A 22950-nucleotide genomic window follows, 5' to 3' on the forward strand; every position below is an offset into this window, starting at 1 on the left:
TGGCATTCTACATCAAGAAAAATAAGTACAGAAAACATGTGCTTCTATCAGAGAGCCATAGCACTATATGTAGAGGAAGGGCAGTAAGTAGCAGAGATTTTTAGAAGTAATTGTAACAACAGGAAAATCTCTGCACACATTTGGCCTTTTAAGGCCATTCCATGTTGAGGAATCCTAGTTCAAACATAGAAAGAAGAAGAGGTAATGACTTTTCAGGCCATGATTTCACACAACTCACTCAGTTCTAATTAAGAACGTTTTTTCTAAACCCTCAGAGGAAGACCGTCTTGTCTTTTCCTCTTTGCTTTTTTTCTTTGTTGCATGTTTAGAAAAGCCTATCCCACCTAAAGGTTTTTTTTTTTTTAATTGACCTATACTTCTTCTAGCCTTATGGATTCACTTTTCACCTTTAACTTATAAAAAATGTGCAATTGGTGGATTATTTCCCATTTTTTAGGTGACAATATGAAAGCTCAGAAGTGATTTTAAAAACTTGGCTCAGAGTCAGGTCTTCTGATTCTATATCGGTTTATTTTCAGCAACCCTAGGATGTGAACTTGATTTTCAACCATGATAGTCTCATACAACTCCTGCCATCGTAGGAACTGTGTTAAAGAACATGATCTAGAATGGGCCAAAGACACAGGTGGAATAATGTCTGGCTCATCAAGCCCCTACCCCATTCAGTGCAATAAGAGTGATGGGAGAGATGCCTTGATAGTGCACAAGGCAATGAGGTGTCATTGACTGGTCTTTGGACCAAGTGGGAGCCACCATCATGAGTGTTCAAAGTTCAGCCATCAGAGCCTTTTCCAGAAGGGACCTCTGGAGCCTTCTTATATTTTGGCCCTATTATTTTTCTCCATATCTTTTCAAGAAACTATAGGACTAGGGTTTTCTTTAAATATTTTTTTATTGAAGTTCTCTTTGGGGACTACTGTTTTTTTAATGATAAAAACAAAATTGCTTCTCTATATAGTAGGTACAAATCAATCAGTCTCAGTGGTATGAGTTGAACATTTTATCCCAGTGTTTGTTTTAGCCTATTAAATGAAAAATAATTACTGTGATCTTTCAGAAATGTGCTTGTTTCAGCTTGGGGAATTATTGAGAAACATTATAACATCGGAGAAAAATATGCTAGATAGTATCACAAATTTACTTCTACTTTTCTGACACCTCTTCAGTTACTCTAACTCTGAAATGTAGGCACCCACTCAAGTCATTTTGAGCTAAGGTTAAATATTAAATACATTAGTTTATTAATACAGAGATTTACAAAAGGACTGAGAAAGAATTTCTGTATATTGTTTGAAAAGTAAAATTCAAGATTCTAGTTAATAAATCCCTACTTAGTAGAATGGATTTTTTATTGAGAAGAAAAGTAATGCCAATGTACAGTCTTAATTAAAACTCAGTTTGGCAATTGTTCTTTCTTTAGAAAGACAATGAGAAGTAATTTAATAAAAAGATTCTGGTTTATGAACATCCATGTCTTTTATTGATATCTCATTGATAAGAATACATGGTTTTCAGAGTATAAACTACTCACCTTTCCTTTCCTTGTTTTTATTTTTTTATGGTAGGGATAAATTGCAAGCACACTTTTCTGAGATTGCTAAGATAATTAAATGAGTTAAATGTAATTTAACACACCATGGCCAGTGTGGCATAAATACTTAGATAAGTTGGGCGTTCTACTAGATACTTGGAACACAAAATGAGGACCTCAAAGAGCTCACAGGCTAAAAGGGACTCTGGTGAGTGACATCATTGCAATATGATGTGATAAATGCTAAACAGAAGCATGTGTAAAGTATTAATGCAGAATAGAGGAGGAAGAGGCCAATCACCCATAGGAATTAGGGAAGGCTTCACAGAGATGGTAATATTTGGATTGAGTCTTAAAGAAAGGAAGTTTGCCACACAAACAATGTGCTCAGAAATAAGTGATCCTAAAGAACAATGAATGTTATGTGTAGAATATAGTTAAGAAAATCAGTCTGGGGACGCCTGGGTGGCTCAGTGGTTGAGTGTCTGCCTTCGGCTCGGGACATGATCCTGGAGTCCCAGGATCGAGTCCCACATCAGGCTCCCTGCATGGAGCCTGCTTCTCCCTCTGCCTCTCTCTCTCTCTCTCTCTCTCTGTATCTCTCATGAATAAATAAATAAAATCTTAAAAAAGAAAAGAAAATCAGTCTGATTTTAGAATATGGGGAAATAATGTTGGGGGCAGTTAGGAAAGGAAACCGAAAAACTGGCTTGAGGCCTAGATCTGAGTCAGCAGTTTCTTTTGTAAATATAGTAAACATTTACGGCTTAGGGGAGACTTACTCAACTCTATTCTTGTCATGTGAATGCAATTGTAGACAATATGTAAATGAACGGGCATGGCTATGTCCCCATAAAACCTTACCTGTACTTACAAAAAGAGTTGGTGGACAAGATTTGGCCCAGGGGCCATACTTTGACAACCCATAGACTAACATGTGAAGGGTATTTTAATGTCATATTATAGATTTGAACCCCATGCAATTGGCATCTTTAGGCATGGCATGATCAGACTTTTTCCAGGGAGGCTGTTTTGTCATCATACAGCACAGTGGGAGTAGAGATGGACATTTGGAAAATGGTCTGGGTGCTGAGGGAGAAAAAGAAGGGCCAGATATTTGAAGTAGTTCCAAAGTCAGATGGACAGGAACTTAAAGGTAGAGTGGGAGGGAGAGGCTGGAATTAACTTTACTCTGAAGTCTCCCCTATGAGTCTTGATAATCAATACAGAAAAGATGGGATTTTCCACTTCTGTAGCCCAGATATCCTTTTGTCTGTTTTGAAAATGAAACTAGAAGATAAGACAAAAAGATCTGTATCTAAGGTAGGAATTGTCTTATTTTAGGTCTCAGGTCTCCAGTTCTCAAACTCTAAGTAATAAAATTCTTAGAATTGGCCTCAGACCTGGCTATACCCAAGATCAGCAGATCAGTTCTCCCACTGAATGCCTGATAGTAAATGCCGTTTTTTTTTTTTTTCTAAAGAATCCTTGGAGATCTTAAAATCTAAATATGCAGTACAAGGAATAAACAGAATGATGAAAAATGCATTTTTTTTTATTTACATCTTGTTTTACATTCTCTTCATGGATGTTAAATGTTCCAAATGGTTGTATCTTGACTATGAAATGTCCAAAGTGCATTGGAACTTAAAAATAAATCACTGCCATGACTCAGAATTGAAATAACCATATCATAAATTTCTTAGTAATCTGTCTATCCCTGGGCACCTGGCCTTGTCATCATGTGTTTAAATCCTGTGATTTACTCCTCACCCCTCCTTTGCTCTCCCACCCCCATGTTGGCTGTAATAGACCAGAGTCAACTCTTCTAGACAGAACATTATTGCTCACCATTAGTGGTTTGGCTTAGCCTTATAGACATAGATCAAGTCAGAGGTCTCCTGAAGCAGCTTTTAAAAACTGAGATACTTGACTTTGTTTGGTCATTGTATTTAAAGCATGACTTATCAGTGAAGCTCATTTGAACACTTTTTTTCTATATCCTTATGACTGATTGCTGGCTTTCAGAACTCAGTCTTCCCTTGTGCTGGGTTGCATTGTGGGGCCATCTTGCTTTGTGGGATTGTTGAGAACCCAAGACTTCTCTGCCTCCTCAAAGTATTGCCTGGTAACCCTGAAATTTCCATTGCTGCAGGTGGATGTGTTTGACTGGCTTGTCTTTTGTTCCTTGGGAAGTATAGGTAATCTCACATCTCCAACATAAGTTAAAAACACAAAGTGATAAATGAATATGGGTAGAATTTCTACTCCAGAGATATTCCTTCTGAACATTGTCTGCATGTTAATAAGGAAATCGCAGCTCATTTTAACGTGTGTTCTGGTTTCCTGATTGGACATATGGGCAAGCCAAGTACTTTTTTCCCAGGGATTTTGCTTTTAAAATGAAGGAAAAAATCAAACACATTCTAGGCTTTTTAAAATTTTTTTAAAGGATTTTATTTATTTATTCATGAGAGACACAGAAAGAGAGAGAGGCAGAGACACAAGCAGAGGGAGAAGCAGGCTCCATGCAGGGAGCCTAACATGAGACTTGATTCCAGGTCTCCAGGATCAGACCCTGGGCTGAAGGTGGCACTAAACCACTGAGCCACCAGAGCTGCCCCATTCTAGGCTTTTAAAAAATAGTTTAGCTTGGGCAGCCCAGGTGGCTCAGCAGTTTAGCGCCATTTTCGGCCCAGGGTGTGATCCTGGAGACCTGGGATCGAGTCCCACGTCGGGCTCCCTGTGGGCAGCCTGCTTCTCCCTCTGCCTGTGTCTCTGCCTCTCTCTCTCTCTCTCTGTCTCTCATGAATATATAAATTAAAAAAATTTTTAAAAATAGTGTAACTTGATTCAAAATAGTATGTATTAGGATGACTTTTAGAATGCCATATATTAAAAATATTTTCTAGAGAAAGAGCCTTATGTAATTAAAGCCCAGTTAAGACTTAAGTAGGTTCTTGTTTGGATCACAACCAGTAATTGTGTGCTATGACCAATTAAGTGATTATTTATTTATTTATTTATTTATTCATGAGAGACACACAGAGAGAGGCAGAGACATAGGCAGAGGGAGAAGCAGGCTCCCTACAGGGAGCCCGATGTGGGACTCAATCCCAAGACCCCAGGATTAAGACCTGAGCCAAAGCAGACACTCAACCACTGAGCCACCCAGGTGCCGCCAATTAAGTAATTTCTTATTTATAAAATAATGAAGTTGTATTAGGTGCTTCATGTCCCAATCAACTTTAAAAACATTGTATGTGCTTCTTTTGGCTCAAAATGAGATGCTTGACAGTTTGGCATACCTCTTATGACACTATGTCATCTTTCTAAAGAAGGAGCTCTGTCTGGGAATTGGGATATAGCTTCTGAGGCTGGCTCCGCCATTATGTTATTGTATGCAGGGATAGGATTGCTGTTCTCTCCCATCTGTGGAAAGGAGAAGATGAGCCCTAATGCCCTCAGAGAATCTTTACTTCCCTTTCTTTGCTGGATCTAGAGTGGAGAGCACACAGGAAATTCTGGATTATGCCAACTCTTTCCCTGTTCTCACTTTCTTCTCCTTCATCTGGAAACAAGAGAGATGGATGCTGTGGTCTCTTGGGCCTTTTCAAGTCCTGAAGTTGAAAGCTAGCATATAATTTACTGGTTTTGAATCATAACGTTTAAAAACTTAGAGATAAGATTTGCATGACATTCAGTGACATACGATCTCTGTGGAAACTGGTGAAGCAGAGAGAATCAGAATGATTTGGGAATATTGGAAAATAACATCCAGTTTTGTAGATCAGCAAGCCTCATTTCAGTCCGCATGTTTCAGCTGGCCTAAAATACTGTTGTGACAATATGACTAGATATAGCTGTGTTGTGCCATATAATAATACAGCAATGCCAGGGAATGGTTTGGGGTTTTGGTGGGAGGAGGTTGTTTGTTTTTCTTAGCAATAATTTAGTCAGGGAACTTGACATTGAGATTTGTTCAATGTTTTGGGTTGGGGCTCCCTAGAAGCAGGTTCAGAGATGTGGTTTCTTGTCAAAGTGATTTATTGAGGAGGATTGCTCTCACTTGAAACTTGCAAGTGAGTGAGAGGATCAGCAGAGGGCAGGGGAAGCAGTGAGGCAAAGATATGGACTGAGCTGACACCTAGCCACAGTCTGATGCCACCAGGATCTCTGGAAAATACTGGCACCTTCCAGTTGTCCTGCCTAGATGCAACATGGCCTGCCTTTTCTAAAGATCAGTCAGTCAGTCATTAGCTATGGGTCACCATCCCTGTCCCCACCCTTGTCTTATTCTTGACCTAAAAGTATTTCATCACTAAAATGTTTGCACTACGTTGTTTTTTTTTTTTTAAGATTTAATTAATTAATTAATTTATTTTAATTAATTAATTTATTTATTTATTAGAGAGAGAGGGGTATAGAGGGGCAAAGGGAGAGGGAGAAGCACATTCCCTGCTGAGCAAGGAGCCCAACATGGACTCCATCCTAGGATGTTACGATCATGACCTGTGCCAAAGGCAGATGCTTAGCTGACTGAGCTACCCAAGTGCCCCTGCCCTACGTTTTTGATAACTTTTTAAAGTTGATGGTATTTTTCCTTTGTTCCTACTTTCCTAAGAATTTTATCACTAAGTATTCAGAATTTTATAAAATGCATTTTTATACATATTAAGACAATTACATATCTTTTTTCCTTTAAGCTGTTAATGGAAATTAATAGTTTTTCTCCTACTAAACCACCCTTGCATTTTAAAAATAATCCCTTCTTAGGTAGAGTATATTATTTTAAATCATACATGGTTGTATTCAGGATGCTTATATTCTGTTTGGTATTTATGTATCTATTGTCATAACTGAATTTAGCTTATTTGTTATCAAAGTTTTACCAGGTTCATACAATGAACTGCAAGCTTCCTCTTTTTTTCTCTATCATTTAGAATGTTTTTCATAATATTGGGATTGTCTATGTATTAGTTTCTTGAGGCTACTATTATTGGGTACTACAAATTTGGTGAGTTAAAACAACAGAAATTTGTCCTCTTATAGTTCTAGAAGCTGGAAGTCTAACATCAGGTTGTCAGCAGGGCCATACTCCTGCCAGAGACCCTAGGAAAGACTCTTGTCTCTTCCAGCTTCTGCTGGCTATTGCTCTATTACTCCAATCTGCTTCTGTGGTCACATGTCCTCCTCCTATTCTGTGTGTCCCTCCTCCTTGTGTCTTTTGTAAGGACACATCATTGGATTTAGGGCCCATCTAATCTAGAACAATCTTCTCATTTCAGGATCTTTAATTATACCTATAAAGGACCTTTGTTTTCACATTCCCAGGTGCCAGTGATTTGATGTAGGCATACCTTGGAGGGAGGCTACCATTCAACCTGCTACTATCCATTTCTTAAAAGTTTAGTAGATTTCATCTCTAAAATAATTTGCCTCAGGAGAGGGATTTGGGGTTAAATTTTTAAATACCATTTCAACTTCTTTAATGATTTTAGGCCTATTCATTATTTCTTCTTGAGTCTTTTTGGGCACTTACTTTTTTTTTTTTTCTAAAAACATATCACTTTGACTGTTTTCAGATTTACTGGCATGAAGTTGTACATTGAATTCTCTTAAGATTTTCTAATCAAAATATATTGTAATGTACTTATGTACCAGAAGCTGGAACAGACAAGAAAGAATCTTTCCTAGAGCCTCTGGCAGGAGTGTGACCCTGCTGATATCTTGATGTTAGATTTCCAGCTCCTAAAATTATAAAAGGATAAATTTCTGTGCTTTCCCAATATTGTTTATAGCTTATTACCATGAATATATATTCACAGAGATATAATCTATTTTATTACTATATAAATACTTATCTATTATAGTGCTAATATTATTTCAGTGTGCTCTGTTGCTCTCCTTTTATTAATTTTTGATCATATTTTCTAGCGGTATCTAGTTCCATTCATTTTTAAAAGAACAGAAGGCATTTTCTTTGAGATTTTCTGGAGCCATCCCCTCTAAGATTTTTACCTCTTAGGCCCCATGCAATTTCATATTTTTTAAAGATTTATTTATTTATTTGAGAGAGACAGAGAACATGGGAAGGAGTAGAGGGAGAGAGAGAGCCAAAATCTCAAGCAGACTCCCCGCTGAGCAGGGAGCCTGATGCAGAGTTTGATCTCAGGACCCCAAGATCATGACCCCAGCTGAAATCAAGTGTTGGATGCTCCACCTACTGAGCCATTCAGGCACACCCATCCCCCCATGCAATTACTGTGTACAGCTTCCTTTCTTTATTTTTTCTCCTTAATACACATCACCATCTAGCATACTATACATTTTGTTTGTTCACTTTGTTTATTGTCTATCTGCCAAGTAGAATATAATTTCTATATGAGCAGAGATTTTTATCCATTTGGATCACTACTGAATCCTTAATATCTATAATAGTTAATAAATGTTCTTTGAATGAATGAGCAAAAACTTAAGTGTGTTAATCTCTGTCATTGCTTTGTTTTCTGGTCATTAATTTCTGCTCTTTATCAGTTATCCTTTTTCCTCCTTATGTTTCAATACTTTTTATTTGTTCTTATTCCAACTTCTTGAGTTGAATATGTAGATCATTAATTTTTTATCTTTCTTCTTTTCTAATTAAGCACTGAGGATAGGGATTTTTTTTCTCTTGGTACCTCCCTTAGCAGTATGCTAGAGTTTTTATTTGGAGTATTTTCATTGCCATTCAGTTCTATATGTTTTATTGTTTCTTTATGATTTCCTCTTTCACCCATGAATAATTTAATAAACTGTGGGTTATTTTGAAGGCTCTTAAAGAGAAACAGCTCTCTCCTTTTTAAATATTTTATTTATTTAGAGAGAGAAAGAGAAAGAGATAGTATGTGAGTGGACAGACAGCAGAGGGAGAGAAAGCATCTCAAGCAGACTCTGAGCTGAGCAGGGAACCTGTCATGGGGCTCAATCTCTCTACCCTGAGATCATGAGCTGAGCCGAAATTGAGTCTGACACATAACCAACTGAGCCTCCCAGGTGCCCCCCAAAAAATAGCTCTTATTCTGTTATTAATTTATAATTTTATTGTACTTCGGTGGAAAAAAATACTCCTTGTAATATGAATTCACTGAAATTTGCTGAGATTTGCCATATGGCCTACAAACATAGAAATTTTTGTGAATGTGCCATTTGTGTTTGTGATATTACAGATATGATAAATTCTTCTATTACTTTTACACTTCCTTGACCTCAGGCATATGATTCTCCTTAGTAAAAAGTCTTGAACTTCAAACCCTATGAACACTTCCATTAACTCATAGATTTGTCTTCCTGACACTCTGGTCACTGTGTTGCAACTATCAAAATCCATTTCCTTTAATAAAAACAATATTTTTTGCAAATACACAAAGGGAAGTTAAGTTGTAGTTGGACATTGCTCATCTGATTATTAAAATCAGCAGTATTATATATTACTCCAAAGTGTCAGACTTAAATTTCAGGACAAAAGTGTCTTAACATTTTTCAAAAAATAATGTGAAATATCCACATTGGCTTTCCTTACTATATCAATTGGAAACATTCTCATAAACTTTATTTCCTCTATTCTGTAAAACCAGGAACTGAAATTTTTTTTTAAATTGGCTCTTCCTGTATGTACATAGTTCCCTACCTTTTAAAAAGTTTGTTTTCAACAGAGTCCACTTTTTTTTTTACATTAAAAAGTTTATTCTTTTCTGGGAGAAAGATATTGTCATGCCAAAATGAGAATTTTTAAACTTAAAGAATGTCTCCTTCAACTTGAAAAATATTTTTGTCAGTGTAAGAGTTAAAATGAAATGTCAAAAAAATTAAACATCAAAATGTCACCAGCATCTCCTGACCCAAAATGTGGGTATTTGAATATATATGTCATGTATTATAATATCCAAGATAGTATAGGAAGCCTCAGCTCACACTAAAAGGTACCTTATAAAAATGTTCCTTTATAAGTCAGTTTTTGGAACTTGAACCACAGTGGTCCTCAAGTAGTGTTAAAGGAAAAGAATGAAATCCTAGCCTACCCCCATTCCTAATGATTTACTAAATCCAAATGTACTAGGAATACGGTATAATATCACTTAATCGCTGATGAAATAATGTTCTCCCCCAAAAAACAAAAACATGTTTAGGGTTCTAGCTTAGTGGGTCAGGCACCCATTCTGCTATTCAGTAAAGAGTAAAGACTCCCCTTCTCCTGCCCCCCTCAGCCTCAAGCAGCCAGTGAGGGACTGATGAAAATGCTTACAGGATCAGAGTTTGCTTGGGAGCTTCGGCACATTGCTGGTAAAATGAATTAATGCAAAAGCACAAGACTGAAAATAGTAGTAAAGACCAGGAGAAGTGCAACATTGCCTCGTGATTGGAATCTTTCCTCTGCTCCTTGCCTTTTGTCCAATCTTGGTTTTCAGTGCTTGCTCTGAAGCCAGCTTTCTCTTTGAACAGACTGCTGCACTATACTTGGATCAGATGCTTTCCGGGCCTATACTAGCTCTTTGAACCGTAATTCTCTTCCCATGACTCCACTTCTACCAGCTTGTTTTTGTGAGCCCTTGATTGCCAGATTTGTGAGATTCAGATTTCATCCAATTCCTGATGCCCTTGACTCTTGGATCTAACCAAATACGAGCAGCTAGTAGTCCGTACATTAGTCAAGGCACTGAAATAATACTGTTTTGTTCAACTTTGAATGAAAATTTCTTTTTTTAAAAAGATTTTATTTATTTATTTGATGGAGAGAGAGAGAATGAGAGAACGAGCAGGGGGAGAGATAGGTAGAGGAAGAGAGAGAGGGAGAAGCAGGCTCTCTGTGGAGTGGAATGGGGAGCTGGATCCCAGGACCTCAGGATCATGACCTGAGCCAGAGGCAGATGCTTAACCGACTGAATCATCCAGGTGCCCTGAATGAAAATGTCTTAACTATAGACCACATCAAGACTCAGAACAAAGCAGAGATTTCTAGATTCTCCTAATACCAGTGCCTGACACAAAATAGTGGTTGCATCAGTTGACAATGTGTTGGCCTCTAGTAATAGAAAATCTGACTGCAGTTGCTTTCACAAATAGGGGTTTATTTTTCTCAGATAAGCAGTCCAGGGGTAAGCATCTGTCTGTGTTGATTCAGCTGCTCACCATTGGGAATCCAAGCTTTCTTTCCTCCATTTTCCATAGCATATTGGAGTTTTGTCCTCATGCTTAACCACGTTTGCAAATGCCACCCCCCGCAAAGCCCAGGTATATCAAGGCAACATGATTGTCCAAGTTCACCCTCATCTCCCTCCTGATATGTTGCCACAATCTCCAACCCATCTCTCTGCTTTCACTCTGCCATTACCCCCAAACCCATTTGCAATGTAACAGCCAAGATGATCTTTTTGAAAATAAAATTAGGTTGTATTTTTCCCCCTTACTTAAAACACTCTTATGTTCCTAAGAGATTTAAAGGAAACTCCAGACTTGTGCCCTCGGCCTGCAAGGTTCTAGTGATCCAACCACTGCCCCCCTTTGCACCTCATCTGCTGCCATTAGACCTCTCTGTCATTATACTTGACTGCGCTGCATTCTTGTTGTTCCTCAGAAGTATGCTTACTCTAGGCCCTCTGCACTTGCTCTTCATGGAATGGAATGTTTTGCTGCTTCTTTTTATCTGCATCTCAGCTCAAAGGCCATATATTCAGTGAAACCTTCTCTGACCATACACAGTAAATAGCCCTGCCCTCTGCTTTACACCTCCCCCCTTTCCCAGGCAGTCCCTTTTTCTGTTATACCATGGCTACTTGGCAGTTCCCACTCCAGACTGCATGTCTGAATCACCTGGAATACTTTTTCAAAATATTGCATTGCATTCAGCTCCTATTCCATAGATTCAAATTTAATTGATCTGGGATGGGCCCCAAGCACTGGTATTACCTTTAAAACACTCTGTATGATTGTGTTGTATAGCTAATATTGAGAACTACTGAAATACATGGTTAGAGGTAAGAAACCAGGAACAATAATTTTGGATAATCCTATAACACTGACTTTTTTTTTCTTGATATGATTTAACTTGATAAGGAGTCATTAAGAAGATATTCATTCTCAGTATATATTCCCTACAGCATCTAGTGGGTATTTGTGTTAAATCAAAACTTATAGTAAAGAATGATTTTCTTAGAAGAAGGTGATCCAAATGAGATAACAGTGTTTGCTGTGTATGTGTGTGTTCCCAGACAGAACATGGTTTCTTGGGGTGCCTGGGTGGCTCAACAGTTGAGCATCTGCCTTTGGTTCAGGGTATGATCCCACGATCCTGGGATCAAGTCCCACATCGGGTTCCCGGTGGGGAGTCTGCTTCTCTCTCTGTCTATGTTTCCATTTCTCTCTCTGTCTCTCATGAATAAATAAATAAAATTTAAAAAAAAACAACAAAAAACCATGGTTTCTCAGTTTAGCTCACCCTCTGCACCCCTCTAGTCTGATTGCGTGGGAGTTGTCAGTTTTAGGGAGAGGGACTGTGGAGGCAGGGACCTCAGGGGGCTCTCAGCAAGCCTGGAGCTGGCCCGAGTGGTCTGTGAGAGGGAAAGCACGGGTCAGAGCCTGACAGATGGTCTTTCTGCCACACGGACTGCAGGCAGATGGCTCTGACAGTTTGGACAAGGCCACAACTTTGGGTCGCTAAGGCAGAGCTCTGAAAAGATGCTTGAAGAAGCTTCCGATGACATCCCTCTTTCTTGCCCTGAGGTTGAAGATGCAGAAGAGGTGGGGAGGAGGAGGAGAAGCAGGAGGAATAGGAGAATGAGGAAGAGAGAGAGATAGAGAGAGGGAGACCCTGCCACTTGCTTGCTCAATGGACGCAACTCTTCCACTCACCCTCTCCCTCCATGCTGCAGAAAGCCAGGGGAGAGCCAAGCACCCAGGCTGGGAGGCGGGAAGAGTAGTGGTTAAGTTCATGGGCTATCACCATGCACAGCTGCCCTACCTTCCAACTCTGCTGCTCACTGTACAACTTTCAGAGGTTATCCCAACATCTTGTAATTCCAGTTTCCTCTTAATAATTGAATCTAACTCAAGGAATTGTTTTGTGGAGGCAACATTTGTAAAATACTTGGCATAGGGCCCACATGAACTACTCCTGGCCAGTGGGCTCTGACTTGGGTGCCCCAAGGCCTAAAAGAAAGTAAACCCAAATGGTGGCCTTAGTATTAACACATCCAACATTTTTTCTTCTGCTATGTGACACCAGCCTTCTCTTTTCCTACCATATGCTCTTGTTTTAATTTACCAATAAGGTCCATTTTTACTGAAAGCAGGGAGATGAAGTGTAATTAGAAAGGAGCTCCATGAGGAGAAGGAAGCCTAATCTCACTTCTATCTCTTTTTAGCAGGAGGCCCAGGCACCTTACTTAATCCTGTGCAACAATTGTTGCCATCTTGTAGGATTACTTTGATTCCAGTCATCTCTTTCAAAGTTCAGGTGAAGGTTTTTATGACTCTCCCACTTTGGTCTGTAGACATCTGGGCCCTGCGGTAATCACGCCTGTCCTCTTTTCCCCATGCACCAGATTTTGCAAAGCCTCCTGGCACAGAACTACAGTAGACATTTAATTAACATAAAACACTCTATAACACCATTAAGACAGCTAGATTGGGAAGCTGGCAATTCCCCAACCCCATGCAGCCAAGTTCCCAGACACAGGTATGTCCTTCAGCTTGCTCACAGTAGTTGAAGTTGCAGGACGTCTTTCCCATTCCAGATCTATCACCTCTGAAGCTTCACCACCAACATTTTCTGGTGTACCCATTTGGGGCGGCAGTTAGGGGGCACTGCTTCATCCCCTTCTCCCATCTATCTTTTGGGATCATTCCTTTGTGGTCATTGGGTCACCACAGCTGTATGCTGAATAACCTCTGAAAACCCACAACTCCAATTCAGGACACTTGGGGAATTCAGAGTCCCATCATTTTTCCTTGCTTATGCCAATTTGCCTTCTTCACAGCTCGTTCCCAAGACCCCACCTTACAGCTTCCACCCATAATGTGACCAGGGCCTTGAGGTCCCCTGGGAGGCTTTTATCTCTCACCTAACTTTGTGCCACACCTTCTTCTCCAATTAATTGTATCATCCTCATTTTAACTCCTGTCACGTGTAAAAAAAAGGAATTTGTCCAACTGCTCAACAAACTGTAATTGAGCCCTTGCTGTGTGTCCAGCAACTAAAAGCATAAGGCTGAATAAGATGTGTCCCTTGACACTGAGAGGGCGTGTGGTCTGATGGCTAGGGCCACACATGCATCTCACTTTAACGTGATGTGAGAACGAAACGCTGCTGAAGGGGAGACAAAGGACAGTCAGACTAACCCCCAAGGCTGGAGTGGCATGGAGAAGTCAGAAGACACCAAAGGATTTGTTTTAGCCAAGTTTCTATGATGGCCACACCCAGCCTTCTTCCTTGTTCCAGGCACAGCTCTCAGGTCTTACAAACACATCCAGTTGGATGATTAGGGATGTCAGAAGACCTCCCTCTGGGGCCTGGTCTACATCTGAGATGTCAGTGTTGGAGATTTTTTTTTGTTAATTGACATCCTTTAGGGAGCAAACACTCCTTGAAGAGGGAGCACATCAAGCCTAGAAGATGCTGTCCTTTTGAATTAATTGAGCCTACTTTTCTTATTTTGTTCCTCTTTGGTTATTCTTTATTCCTAGAAGGAGAGAGTGACAACATGTGATTGGAAGGTAGAAGTGTGCGTAGAGGTTCCCTTAGGGTTGGGCCTTCAGGTGGGTAAGTTTCCTCTTCTTAGTGTAGCCAAGAACACTATATGATTTTCCAAAAGTTACTTTCTGAGGAATTGGGTGACTGGGATGGGGGAGGCAGTGGTGCATAAGGGAGGAAACAGCAGATGAAAGCATATAGCCCAAACCAGAAATAGTAGCATTTACAAAGACAATCTGATGTGGTAGGGCACTGGTGGTTTGTGTGTTAGGAGGCCTGGACTCAGGTCCGAGGGTAACTACTTTTTGGTTTGCAACTATCTTTGAACTTTAGTTTCCTCCCCTACACTTGTCTACCTTTCAGGTTTATTTTGCATGTCACATTCCACACTGTTACGTGAGTGGCCACAGCATGGTTGGATAGGCACAGCTTATTTCACATGGATCCCCTTCAAAGTGTGTTCCTTGAACCAACAGTATCAGCCTTACCTGGATACTTGCAAGAAATGCAGACTTTTAGGCCCCGGCCCCAACCTAATGACTTAGAATCTGTATTTTAACAAGATTCCCCAGTGATTCATTTTCATACAATAAAGTTTGAAAAGTCCTGGTCTAGACCACTAGTTCTCAAATGTGGTTTCACATTAGAATCACGTAGGGAACTTTAAAAATACTGGAGGTTGAAGTGTCTTTCTCAGAGATCTTCATGTAACTGGTATAGCAGCCAGCCTGGCCCTAGAGGTTTCTAAAAGCTCCCCAAGGTGATTTTAACATGAAATGGTTTTTGAGGACCACTGTTCTCAACCAGTGTTTCTCAAACCATCTCTGGGAAATGATCATTTTGCTTGTACATTTCCAGTCCATCTGGTTGTAAAATTAAAAAGTGCTACCAGCTTTGCATATTGCAGTAAAGTCAAATTGGTATAAAGGTTAATAAATAATTACTCTCAATTTGTTCTTCTGCCTGTCATAAACTTGTAACAAAAAGTTCTCAGACCAACAACGGTCCTTGGGGAACACTTGAATTGAGTTGCACTATAGTGCAGGGCACCTGTCACCCCAACCAGGAAACCAGTCCCACCCCACCTCATCCCCATTGGCTCCCCTCTTCTAGGTCAGAAGTTAGAGTAGACTTTATTTTACTGAACACACACTTACATAGCACCTATCTTCTATCAGTGCTGTTCTAAGTGTTTTACAAGTCTTTACTAATACTAGTATTAAACTGATATATCATTACCCCTTTCTTTTTATGGGAGCAGAAATGGAGGTCCCAAGAAGTTAAGTTACTGGCCCAAAGTCAGAGTATGTGGCAGAGGCAGGATTCTGAACCTAGGTCATCTGGCTCTTAAACAATAAATAGGCTGCCTTACCCACTAGTGCTTGTGGGAGAAAGGACTAGTCTCCCACATACGCTACATCTATTTTTTTTTCAAGATTTATTTATATATTTGATAAAGAAAGAAATAGAGAGAGTAGGCAAGGGCAGAGGGAAACGGAGATAGTCTTAAGCAGACTCAATGCTGAGTACAAGGTCTGACACGGGGCTCAGTCCCACAACCCTGAGATCACAACCTAGGCTGAAACCCAGAGTCAGTCACTTAAATGACTGTGCCACCCAAGTGCCCTTGCTGTATCTCTTTTACCCCTAAATGTTTCTCAGTGCAATCCCTCCATCTCCATCCCTTTGTCCTCTTCCCACCTGCTGCCTCCATCCAGGCAGTCTCCCATTGTTTCCTGAACCATTGCAATAATCTCATCTCTCCCTTCTAATATACCTTTTGAAACTTTATCAGTATGATCTTTTTAAAATGCAAAGCAGGCCAGGTTCTAAATCCTTTAATGGCTCTAAATCAGTAATATTCCTTAGCACTGCAGAGCAGCCTCTGTGCAATGGAGCTTTACCTTTCTTGTTCCTTCTCCTCCCCTCCAGCCATACAGAACCAACCACACCTGCCATGGACTTTGCCTCAGCCACTCTTGCATCATATCCTTTGTGCATGAGGCTTCCTGGATGATGGAGGTCCTCCGGCTAAAGTGAAGCTTTAACTCAAGCACTGCCTCCTTCACAAAGTCTTTCCTGAATACCCTCTACTGAACCCACATCTACTGATAGCCTACTGGCTTCTCATTCCTGCTTAAGCTTCTCCCATTGCATTTGCAATGCTGCTTCACGGTTTCTAGTTTCTGTGTTAGAATCTCTCTTGACTGTGAGCTCCTTGCAGCAGTGACAATGTTTTAATCAACTTTATATCCTTAAAACTAGTACAAATCCAGGATCATAGCAATTATTCGCTATTTATTTGGAAAGATTGAGTGAGTGAATGAATGCAAGCAGACTATTATACCACTTTAGAGACACAGTAGATGCCTTGTTGCTTTCTTCCTTCCCTCGCCCCATTCCCTTAAAACCCCTGCCACCCACTGCCTTTGAACAGGATACCTATGTGTCATCTTTTGACTGTGCTGAAGCTCTTTAACTGTCAGGTTAGGGAATGTACCCCTTTCCCCTAAGAGTGTCAACTGTTAGGCAGCCAGCACCAAACAGTGGTCTAGCTTCCTCTTATCACTTCCTTGCTCTGTGTGCCCTGGAGAGAATATTAAATGTGTCCACAAAGTACATGCTAAAATATTCATGAATATATTCAGAAGGTTTTTACTTAAGCCCCCTTTGTCTGAAAATAGAGCAGAAGAGACAAATAGGCAAACGTGACACACACAAGCGTGGAGAGAAATATATAATAAGCAGTTTTGCAACCGATCACTTTGCACTAGGCTACCTAAAGGCCAGTCTTGAAACATACTTGAACATCAAAGGAGAGATATCCCCCCATTGTTGGAAGAATATGCTTTTTTTTAAAATGCATGCCTTCTTTCTGTCTTTATGACCCTGTGATCTGTCACAGTATTGTTCTGCCTCCCCCACCCCCCAGCTTTTTAACATCTGCTCCATTTCTTGAGACCAAGCCCTAATGAGCATGGAGAATTGGATCGGTCTGGATGGCCTTGCCTCAACTTGCCTGGAGTTGTGCAGGGATGGACTGGGGAGAGACCTTGGGGTAGGCAGCCGGATGGTGATCCTGGGTGGTGACTACAGCTGGTGTTGTCAAGTAATCTTAGACAGAAGCAAGAATGAGTAGCCTTACTGGAATGTGGGGTCGAGGGCTCTCTGTCCTTAAAGGTCTCACACCTGTGTTCCCATCTCACTGGTTTGTATAGAGAGGCCCAGTTCCTTCACCAATGCCTTGCCAATCAGCCTTGTCCCTGGGCATGTCCCACACTCTGATGTATAATGTTTTACCATTACCCTTTTACCATTCATTTTCTTCCATTTCTCTTTCCTTTCCTCCTTCCCTTCTTTCCCTTCCTTCCTTTTCATTTTTTCCTACTTTCCTCTGGCTCTCTTTTCCTCTGAAGAATCATCTTCCTGTCACTACCAAACCTGGAACAGTAGATATTTAGTAAGTGCTATTTTAACATTTAGTACATGATTTGGAAGTTAAGCTTCAGCAAAGAGTCTCAAAGCCCACTGTCCACTAAGATACAGCTTCTTTTAGGGGCTAATATGATGGTACTTGTATAAAAAGATGACTGTGCTAACATCAGACTCAGGCTTTGGGAAATGCCTGGTGTCAGACTTAGACTGAGCAAGTGGCCAGGGTGTGAGAGAAAGGCCAAACTCTAGGAGTGGAGAAATAAATGTGTTTCGTTATTGTTGTTGTTGTTGTTGTTATTGTTGTTATTGTTTTTCCCCAAAGAGCATGAATTTTTTTCTATGTCACTTCCTGGAAGGACAGTGCTAAGGTGGGAAATGAGAACTTGAGAGACTGGACTCAGGCTGAAATAAAAGAAGATCAAAAATGTCCCCTTTGCCTAGCACAGGGGTTGGCTCAGCCCTTAGGCCTAGGGTGGTTTTGCACTGGGAAGCTATCCTCCTGGCCTGGGGAAGCAAGCAGTAGGTCCCATGAGAAGTCTCAATGTTTGTGATACTGCTTTGTGTTCAGTATATCTGTTTTCCTAATCTTTTGTTCAATTCTCACTTGAGCTACTGTTTGTGGTGTGTGGGGAGCTAGGGAGAAACTAGTGTCCACCCCTGTGGAAAAGGAGTATTGTGGGAACAGGGTCCTCTCCCTGAGGCCAGGAGTGGGGGTAAAGCAGCTTCATCATGCTCAGGCAGGGCCAGGTCTCAGCAGGGCCATGGGAAGCCGGTTGGTGGGTGGTGAGGTGTCATAACCAGGAGATCCAGATAAAGAATTTAAGTGCTTACATCCTGAGCAATGAGAGGTGGGGGCCTGGACTAAACTCTTCAATACAGCTGAAGGCTTTTGAGAGTGCTGACTTCCAGCCTAGTGTCAGCAGGGGCTGTGCCTCCATCATTGGTGGCCAGTGTCAATTTGAACTCGGATAACAATAGCTCCAGCTTAAAGGAAGACAGAGCCTGATCTGCTGAATGAAACGAGGGTCTTTATGTTAGACAAAGCAGGGTTGGAATTCCAGGTCCACTACCTTAACTTAAATTCTAATACCTTAATAACAATTTCTACCATTTTCAAAGTGCCTCTCAGAGCCAGTATATTATCAGTAACAATAGGGATTAGTCAATGAGTCTGCTTGGAACTCACAAAAATAAAATCAAAGTGGAATAACCACAGTGCCTTGTGTGTATTGTTAGATGATCTAGATTATCATGAAAGGTTCTTTTCCCCTATATCTAGGGTTTTTATCAGCATTTTCACTTGACAGTGGGAGCTTGCACAGCTACTGGTAACCTGGCACTTTCATTCTCATTCTGTTCTTGTATCATGTGTGAATAACATTCTCAGGGTAGGGAGTGAAGGAAAGTGGGGAAGATTGATTATTGGGAAAGGATATAATTGTTCCTGGGTCTCTGGTAAAAAATCACATTGTAGTGGACAAAACTCTATTGTAATGCTTAATGATTATAAAAAGGAAATTGATCCAAGTAAGGATGAAGACCACTGTGGAAACTTGATCTAGACCTGAGATTTAGGGTTCCAACTTTCCTTTCGGATCAGAGACTATAACCCTTCTTCGTATGTTCAGTTATTTATCATTCTCACCTTGGCCTGTGAAGTCCCAGGTCGTATGCTGCCCAATACTGTGTTCTACCTTGAAACCATTTTATTCAAAGGAATTATGTTGGGGGGCCAGATGTGATGGCCAATCCTAACTATTTTGTTAGGGCCTAAGGTTAATACAAGTTATGTTCTGCTCAAATCCTTTGAGGGAAAGAAAGCAGTAAACTATGTATGAGTAAAATGGGGTGTTTGATGTTCAAGGGAAAAAAGAATTATTGGAAATTATTGCACATTGCAAGGCACCATGCTGATGTCAAGTACTCCGATTACAGTAGAGGGGAAAGCATGGGTTCTAGTGGGAAAGACTCAAGTTTAAATCCCAGCTCTGTCCCTACCAGTGATGCAACCTTGAGCCACTTCCTCTTCTTTCTGGATATCTGCATCTTCATACATAAAAAACAAAACAGGGAATGACTGTATCCATCATGCCTGAGATAATATATGGAAAAGAATTTTATAAACCAGATCACAACGAGGCATTTTAGAACACAGACAATGTTAATTGAGGGTCCTATGTATGTTTGTTGTTGGGGATTGGACTTGCCCTGTGAACTGACATGTGGAGAAGGGGTCCATGAGGAGAGCCCACACAGAACTATGAAAACAGCAGGGTCCTCAGATGATTCCTCTAAGTGTTTTCAACTGTAAGTGAGTGCCCTGGCTTCTAAGCTCCAGATTTTGCTAAGTCATTTAGAAGTTACATGCCTGCCAAGGTGCCAGAAGAGCGTAACTTGCTACACTGCTCTTGTGAGTGTGAACTACACTTCTCAGGTACGACAGGGCTGGCAGGACTATTATAATATTTGGTGTGATGTTGCCTTCTATTATCACCACCTTATCCTCTCCTCTTTTCCCAAGCTGTGAGAATGGGAGAGGTGCTATATGGTTCATATGACTGGGCTGTATTTGGGGGTTTGGAGAAAAGATCTACACATGCATTGTACCTCAAAAAAATTATTATTCATGCTGTTAGGGTCCTTTACATAGAATTTGGTGGTACTGGGACCACCCACAATTTACCAGAAACTTGAATATATATTTGTTTGGGATTTTTTTTCTCACCTCAAGACAAGTACTATATCTTTTCTCTTCAATAGATATTCAATAAATGTTGACTAAGTTATCTCTCAGTTGGACTTAGCCAGTTCACAATTGAAACAGCTATTCAAATGCTTAAGAACTGAACCCACCGTCATAGAAAATCACCAGTAGGTATTGGCAATACTGAGTGTGGTGGTCAATATCAATAGAAGGCCTAAAACCAGTGGTTCTCATCCCTATAAACACATTTGAATATTCATTCCAGAAGATTCTTGTTTAATTGGTCTAGAAAGGACTGTAACTAAGCCTTGACATTTCTAGTAATCCACTGATACTGAGGTTTGGTTTTACTTTCAGTAGAGGATCTCAACATTGACTATATGTTAGAATCACCTGGGAAACTTTAAAAAGTGCTGATGACCACCAGGGTTTGACTATCAGAGATTCTGATTTGATTGGACTTGTATGGCCTGGGCATCAAGACTTTATAAAGCTCTGTACATACTTCATGGAGCCATGATTGAGAAACAATGACTTAGAGGGAGAAGCAACTATGTCTTTTTCTGACAAAATTACAACTCATACTTAAAACAGCCAAATTTAAATAATAAGATGTATAGGACTACCATTACACTGTTGTTCCTTATTCAGTGTTCACTCAAGTACATTTTACAGAAAACATTTTAAAAAGTCAAATACCTTAACCTTTTTGCATAAATCTTAGCTGTGAATATAACCTGAGACTTGAATAAATTACCTCTTTCTTAAATCTTGGTTCAGACTCCTGCTGAGATGACTCATGACGTTTAGGCCAGTTTGTTGTCAAAAATTTCTGGGAATTTATTCTCAACCTCCTGGCCCCTTTCTCTCACCTTAGCCATAAAGAGACTACTGCCCTCTAACCAAATGGATTTATAGAGTTATTCAAAGGCACCACTTTCTGTCTGAGCAACAGTTAGGAAAATCACCTACTCCTCTGACTTCCCAGAGTTCCCATACTCTGTACAGCTAGAACACAGTTGCCAACCATATACATTGTAGTATCAACTTTAAAGTTCAACCCCAAATCCTGTCTGGATTTCAATTGGGAGGCATTGAATATATTGATCAAAATGGGAGAGGATTAATATATTTGTTGTATTAAGTGTTCCAATATATGGAGACCATTTTTTATTTAGGTATTCTTCAGTGTCATTCAATAAAGTTTTATAATCTTCTCTGAAGGATCTTGATATATATTTTCATCATGTATATTCCTAAGTTGTTGAGGCATTAATTGTATCTTTTAAAAATTTATTTGTTGCTAGTATATGATTTTGGAATATTGATTTTTTTTAATCTGGCAAACTTACTGTACTCTCTTATGAATTCATATAAATTTTCCATGGATTTTTTTGGGATTTTCCAAATATAGAATCACATGATCTACAACAATGACAAAAAATTTTATTTCTTCTTTACCAAAAACTGTGTTTGTTGTTTCTTTTTCTTCTCTAACTCCGTTAGCTAAGATCTCTGGTGTCTCTGGTGATATTTGAAAATATCAAATGAAAGTGGTCATGGAGGCATCTTTATGTCCTCCAGTCTTAAAGGGAAAATGTTTTCATGTTATAGTTAATATGGTATGTTCTGTAGGTTTCTGTTAATTTTTTGAACACATCTTTCATCTGTTAAAAAAATCCCTTTTTTTTTCTAATGTGATAAGCTGCATTATTATTCCTAATTTTCCACTTTTCCCTGCATCCATGCTTTCTGTCATGTGACATTGCAGTTCTTCCCACTTAAAATGGCATCTGTTTCCCTACCCCCATTGATAATTGGGCTTGCCAATGACCGTGACCAACAGAATGGTGATAGAAATGACTGCTAGTTCCATACCTAGGCATGAAGTGATATCCTATGTTTCCACTCACTCTTTTGTTGTTTCTGCTGTGACCACAAGAAAAACACATCCCTAATGCCCTATCCTAATCTCCAAATATGGACAGACTTGAACTTAACCTAAAATTTCAAACCAAGCCCAGACAAAACTGAAGTAGATCAGCCAACCACGAACTGACCTGGCATTGCGTTACATTGCATTATTGCGTCATTAGCTCACAAATACATCTAATTTGCTAATAATGTCTTTAATCATGAATGAATTTTTTGTTGTTGTTTTGTTTTTGTTTTTGTTTTTGTTTTTAAATTATATCAAATGTCATCACCTCCTCTATTGAGATGAGCATTTTCTCCTTTTAATCTGTTAATATGATGATTACATTAATTTAATTTGTTTTCCTGATGTAAATAAGTCTTGCTTTTCTAGAATAAATCCTACTTGGTTATGATGCATTCTCGTTTTTATAAATTACTTTATTTGGTTGGTTAATTTTGTTTTGGACTTTTACATCAATGTTTATGACTGAAATTCCTTGCCATTTTCTTTTCTTGAATTGTCCTTATCAAGCTGGGTAGCAAGGCTATGGTAGTCTTATACAATAAAAAATGAGGATCACTCCCTTTTATTCTGTTATTTGGAAGAGATCACAT

The sequence above is a fragment of the Vulpes lagopus genome, chromosome 2, assembly GCF_018345385.1.
Source record: "Vulpes lagopus strain Blue_001 chromosome 2, ASM1834538v1, whole genome shotgun sequence".
NCBI lineage: Eukaryota > Metazoa > Chordata > Mammalia > Carnivora > Canidae > Vulpes > Vulpes lagopus.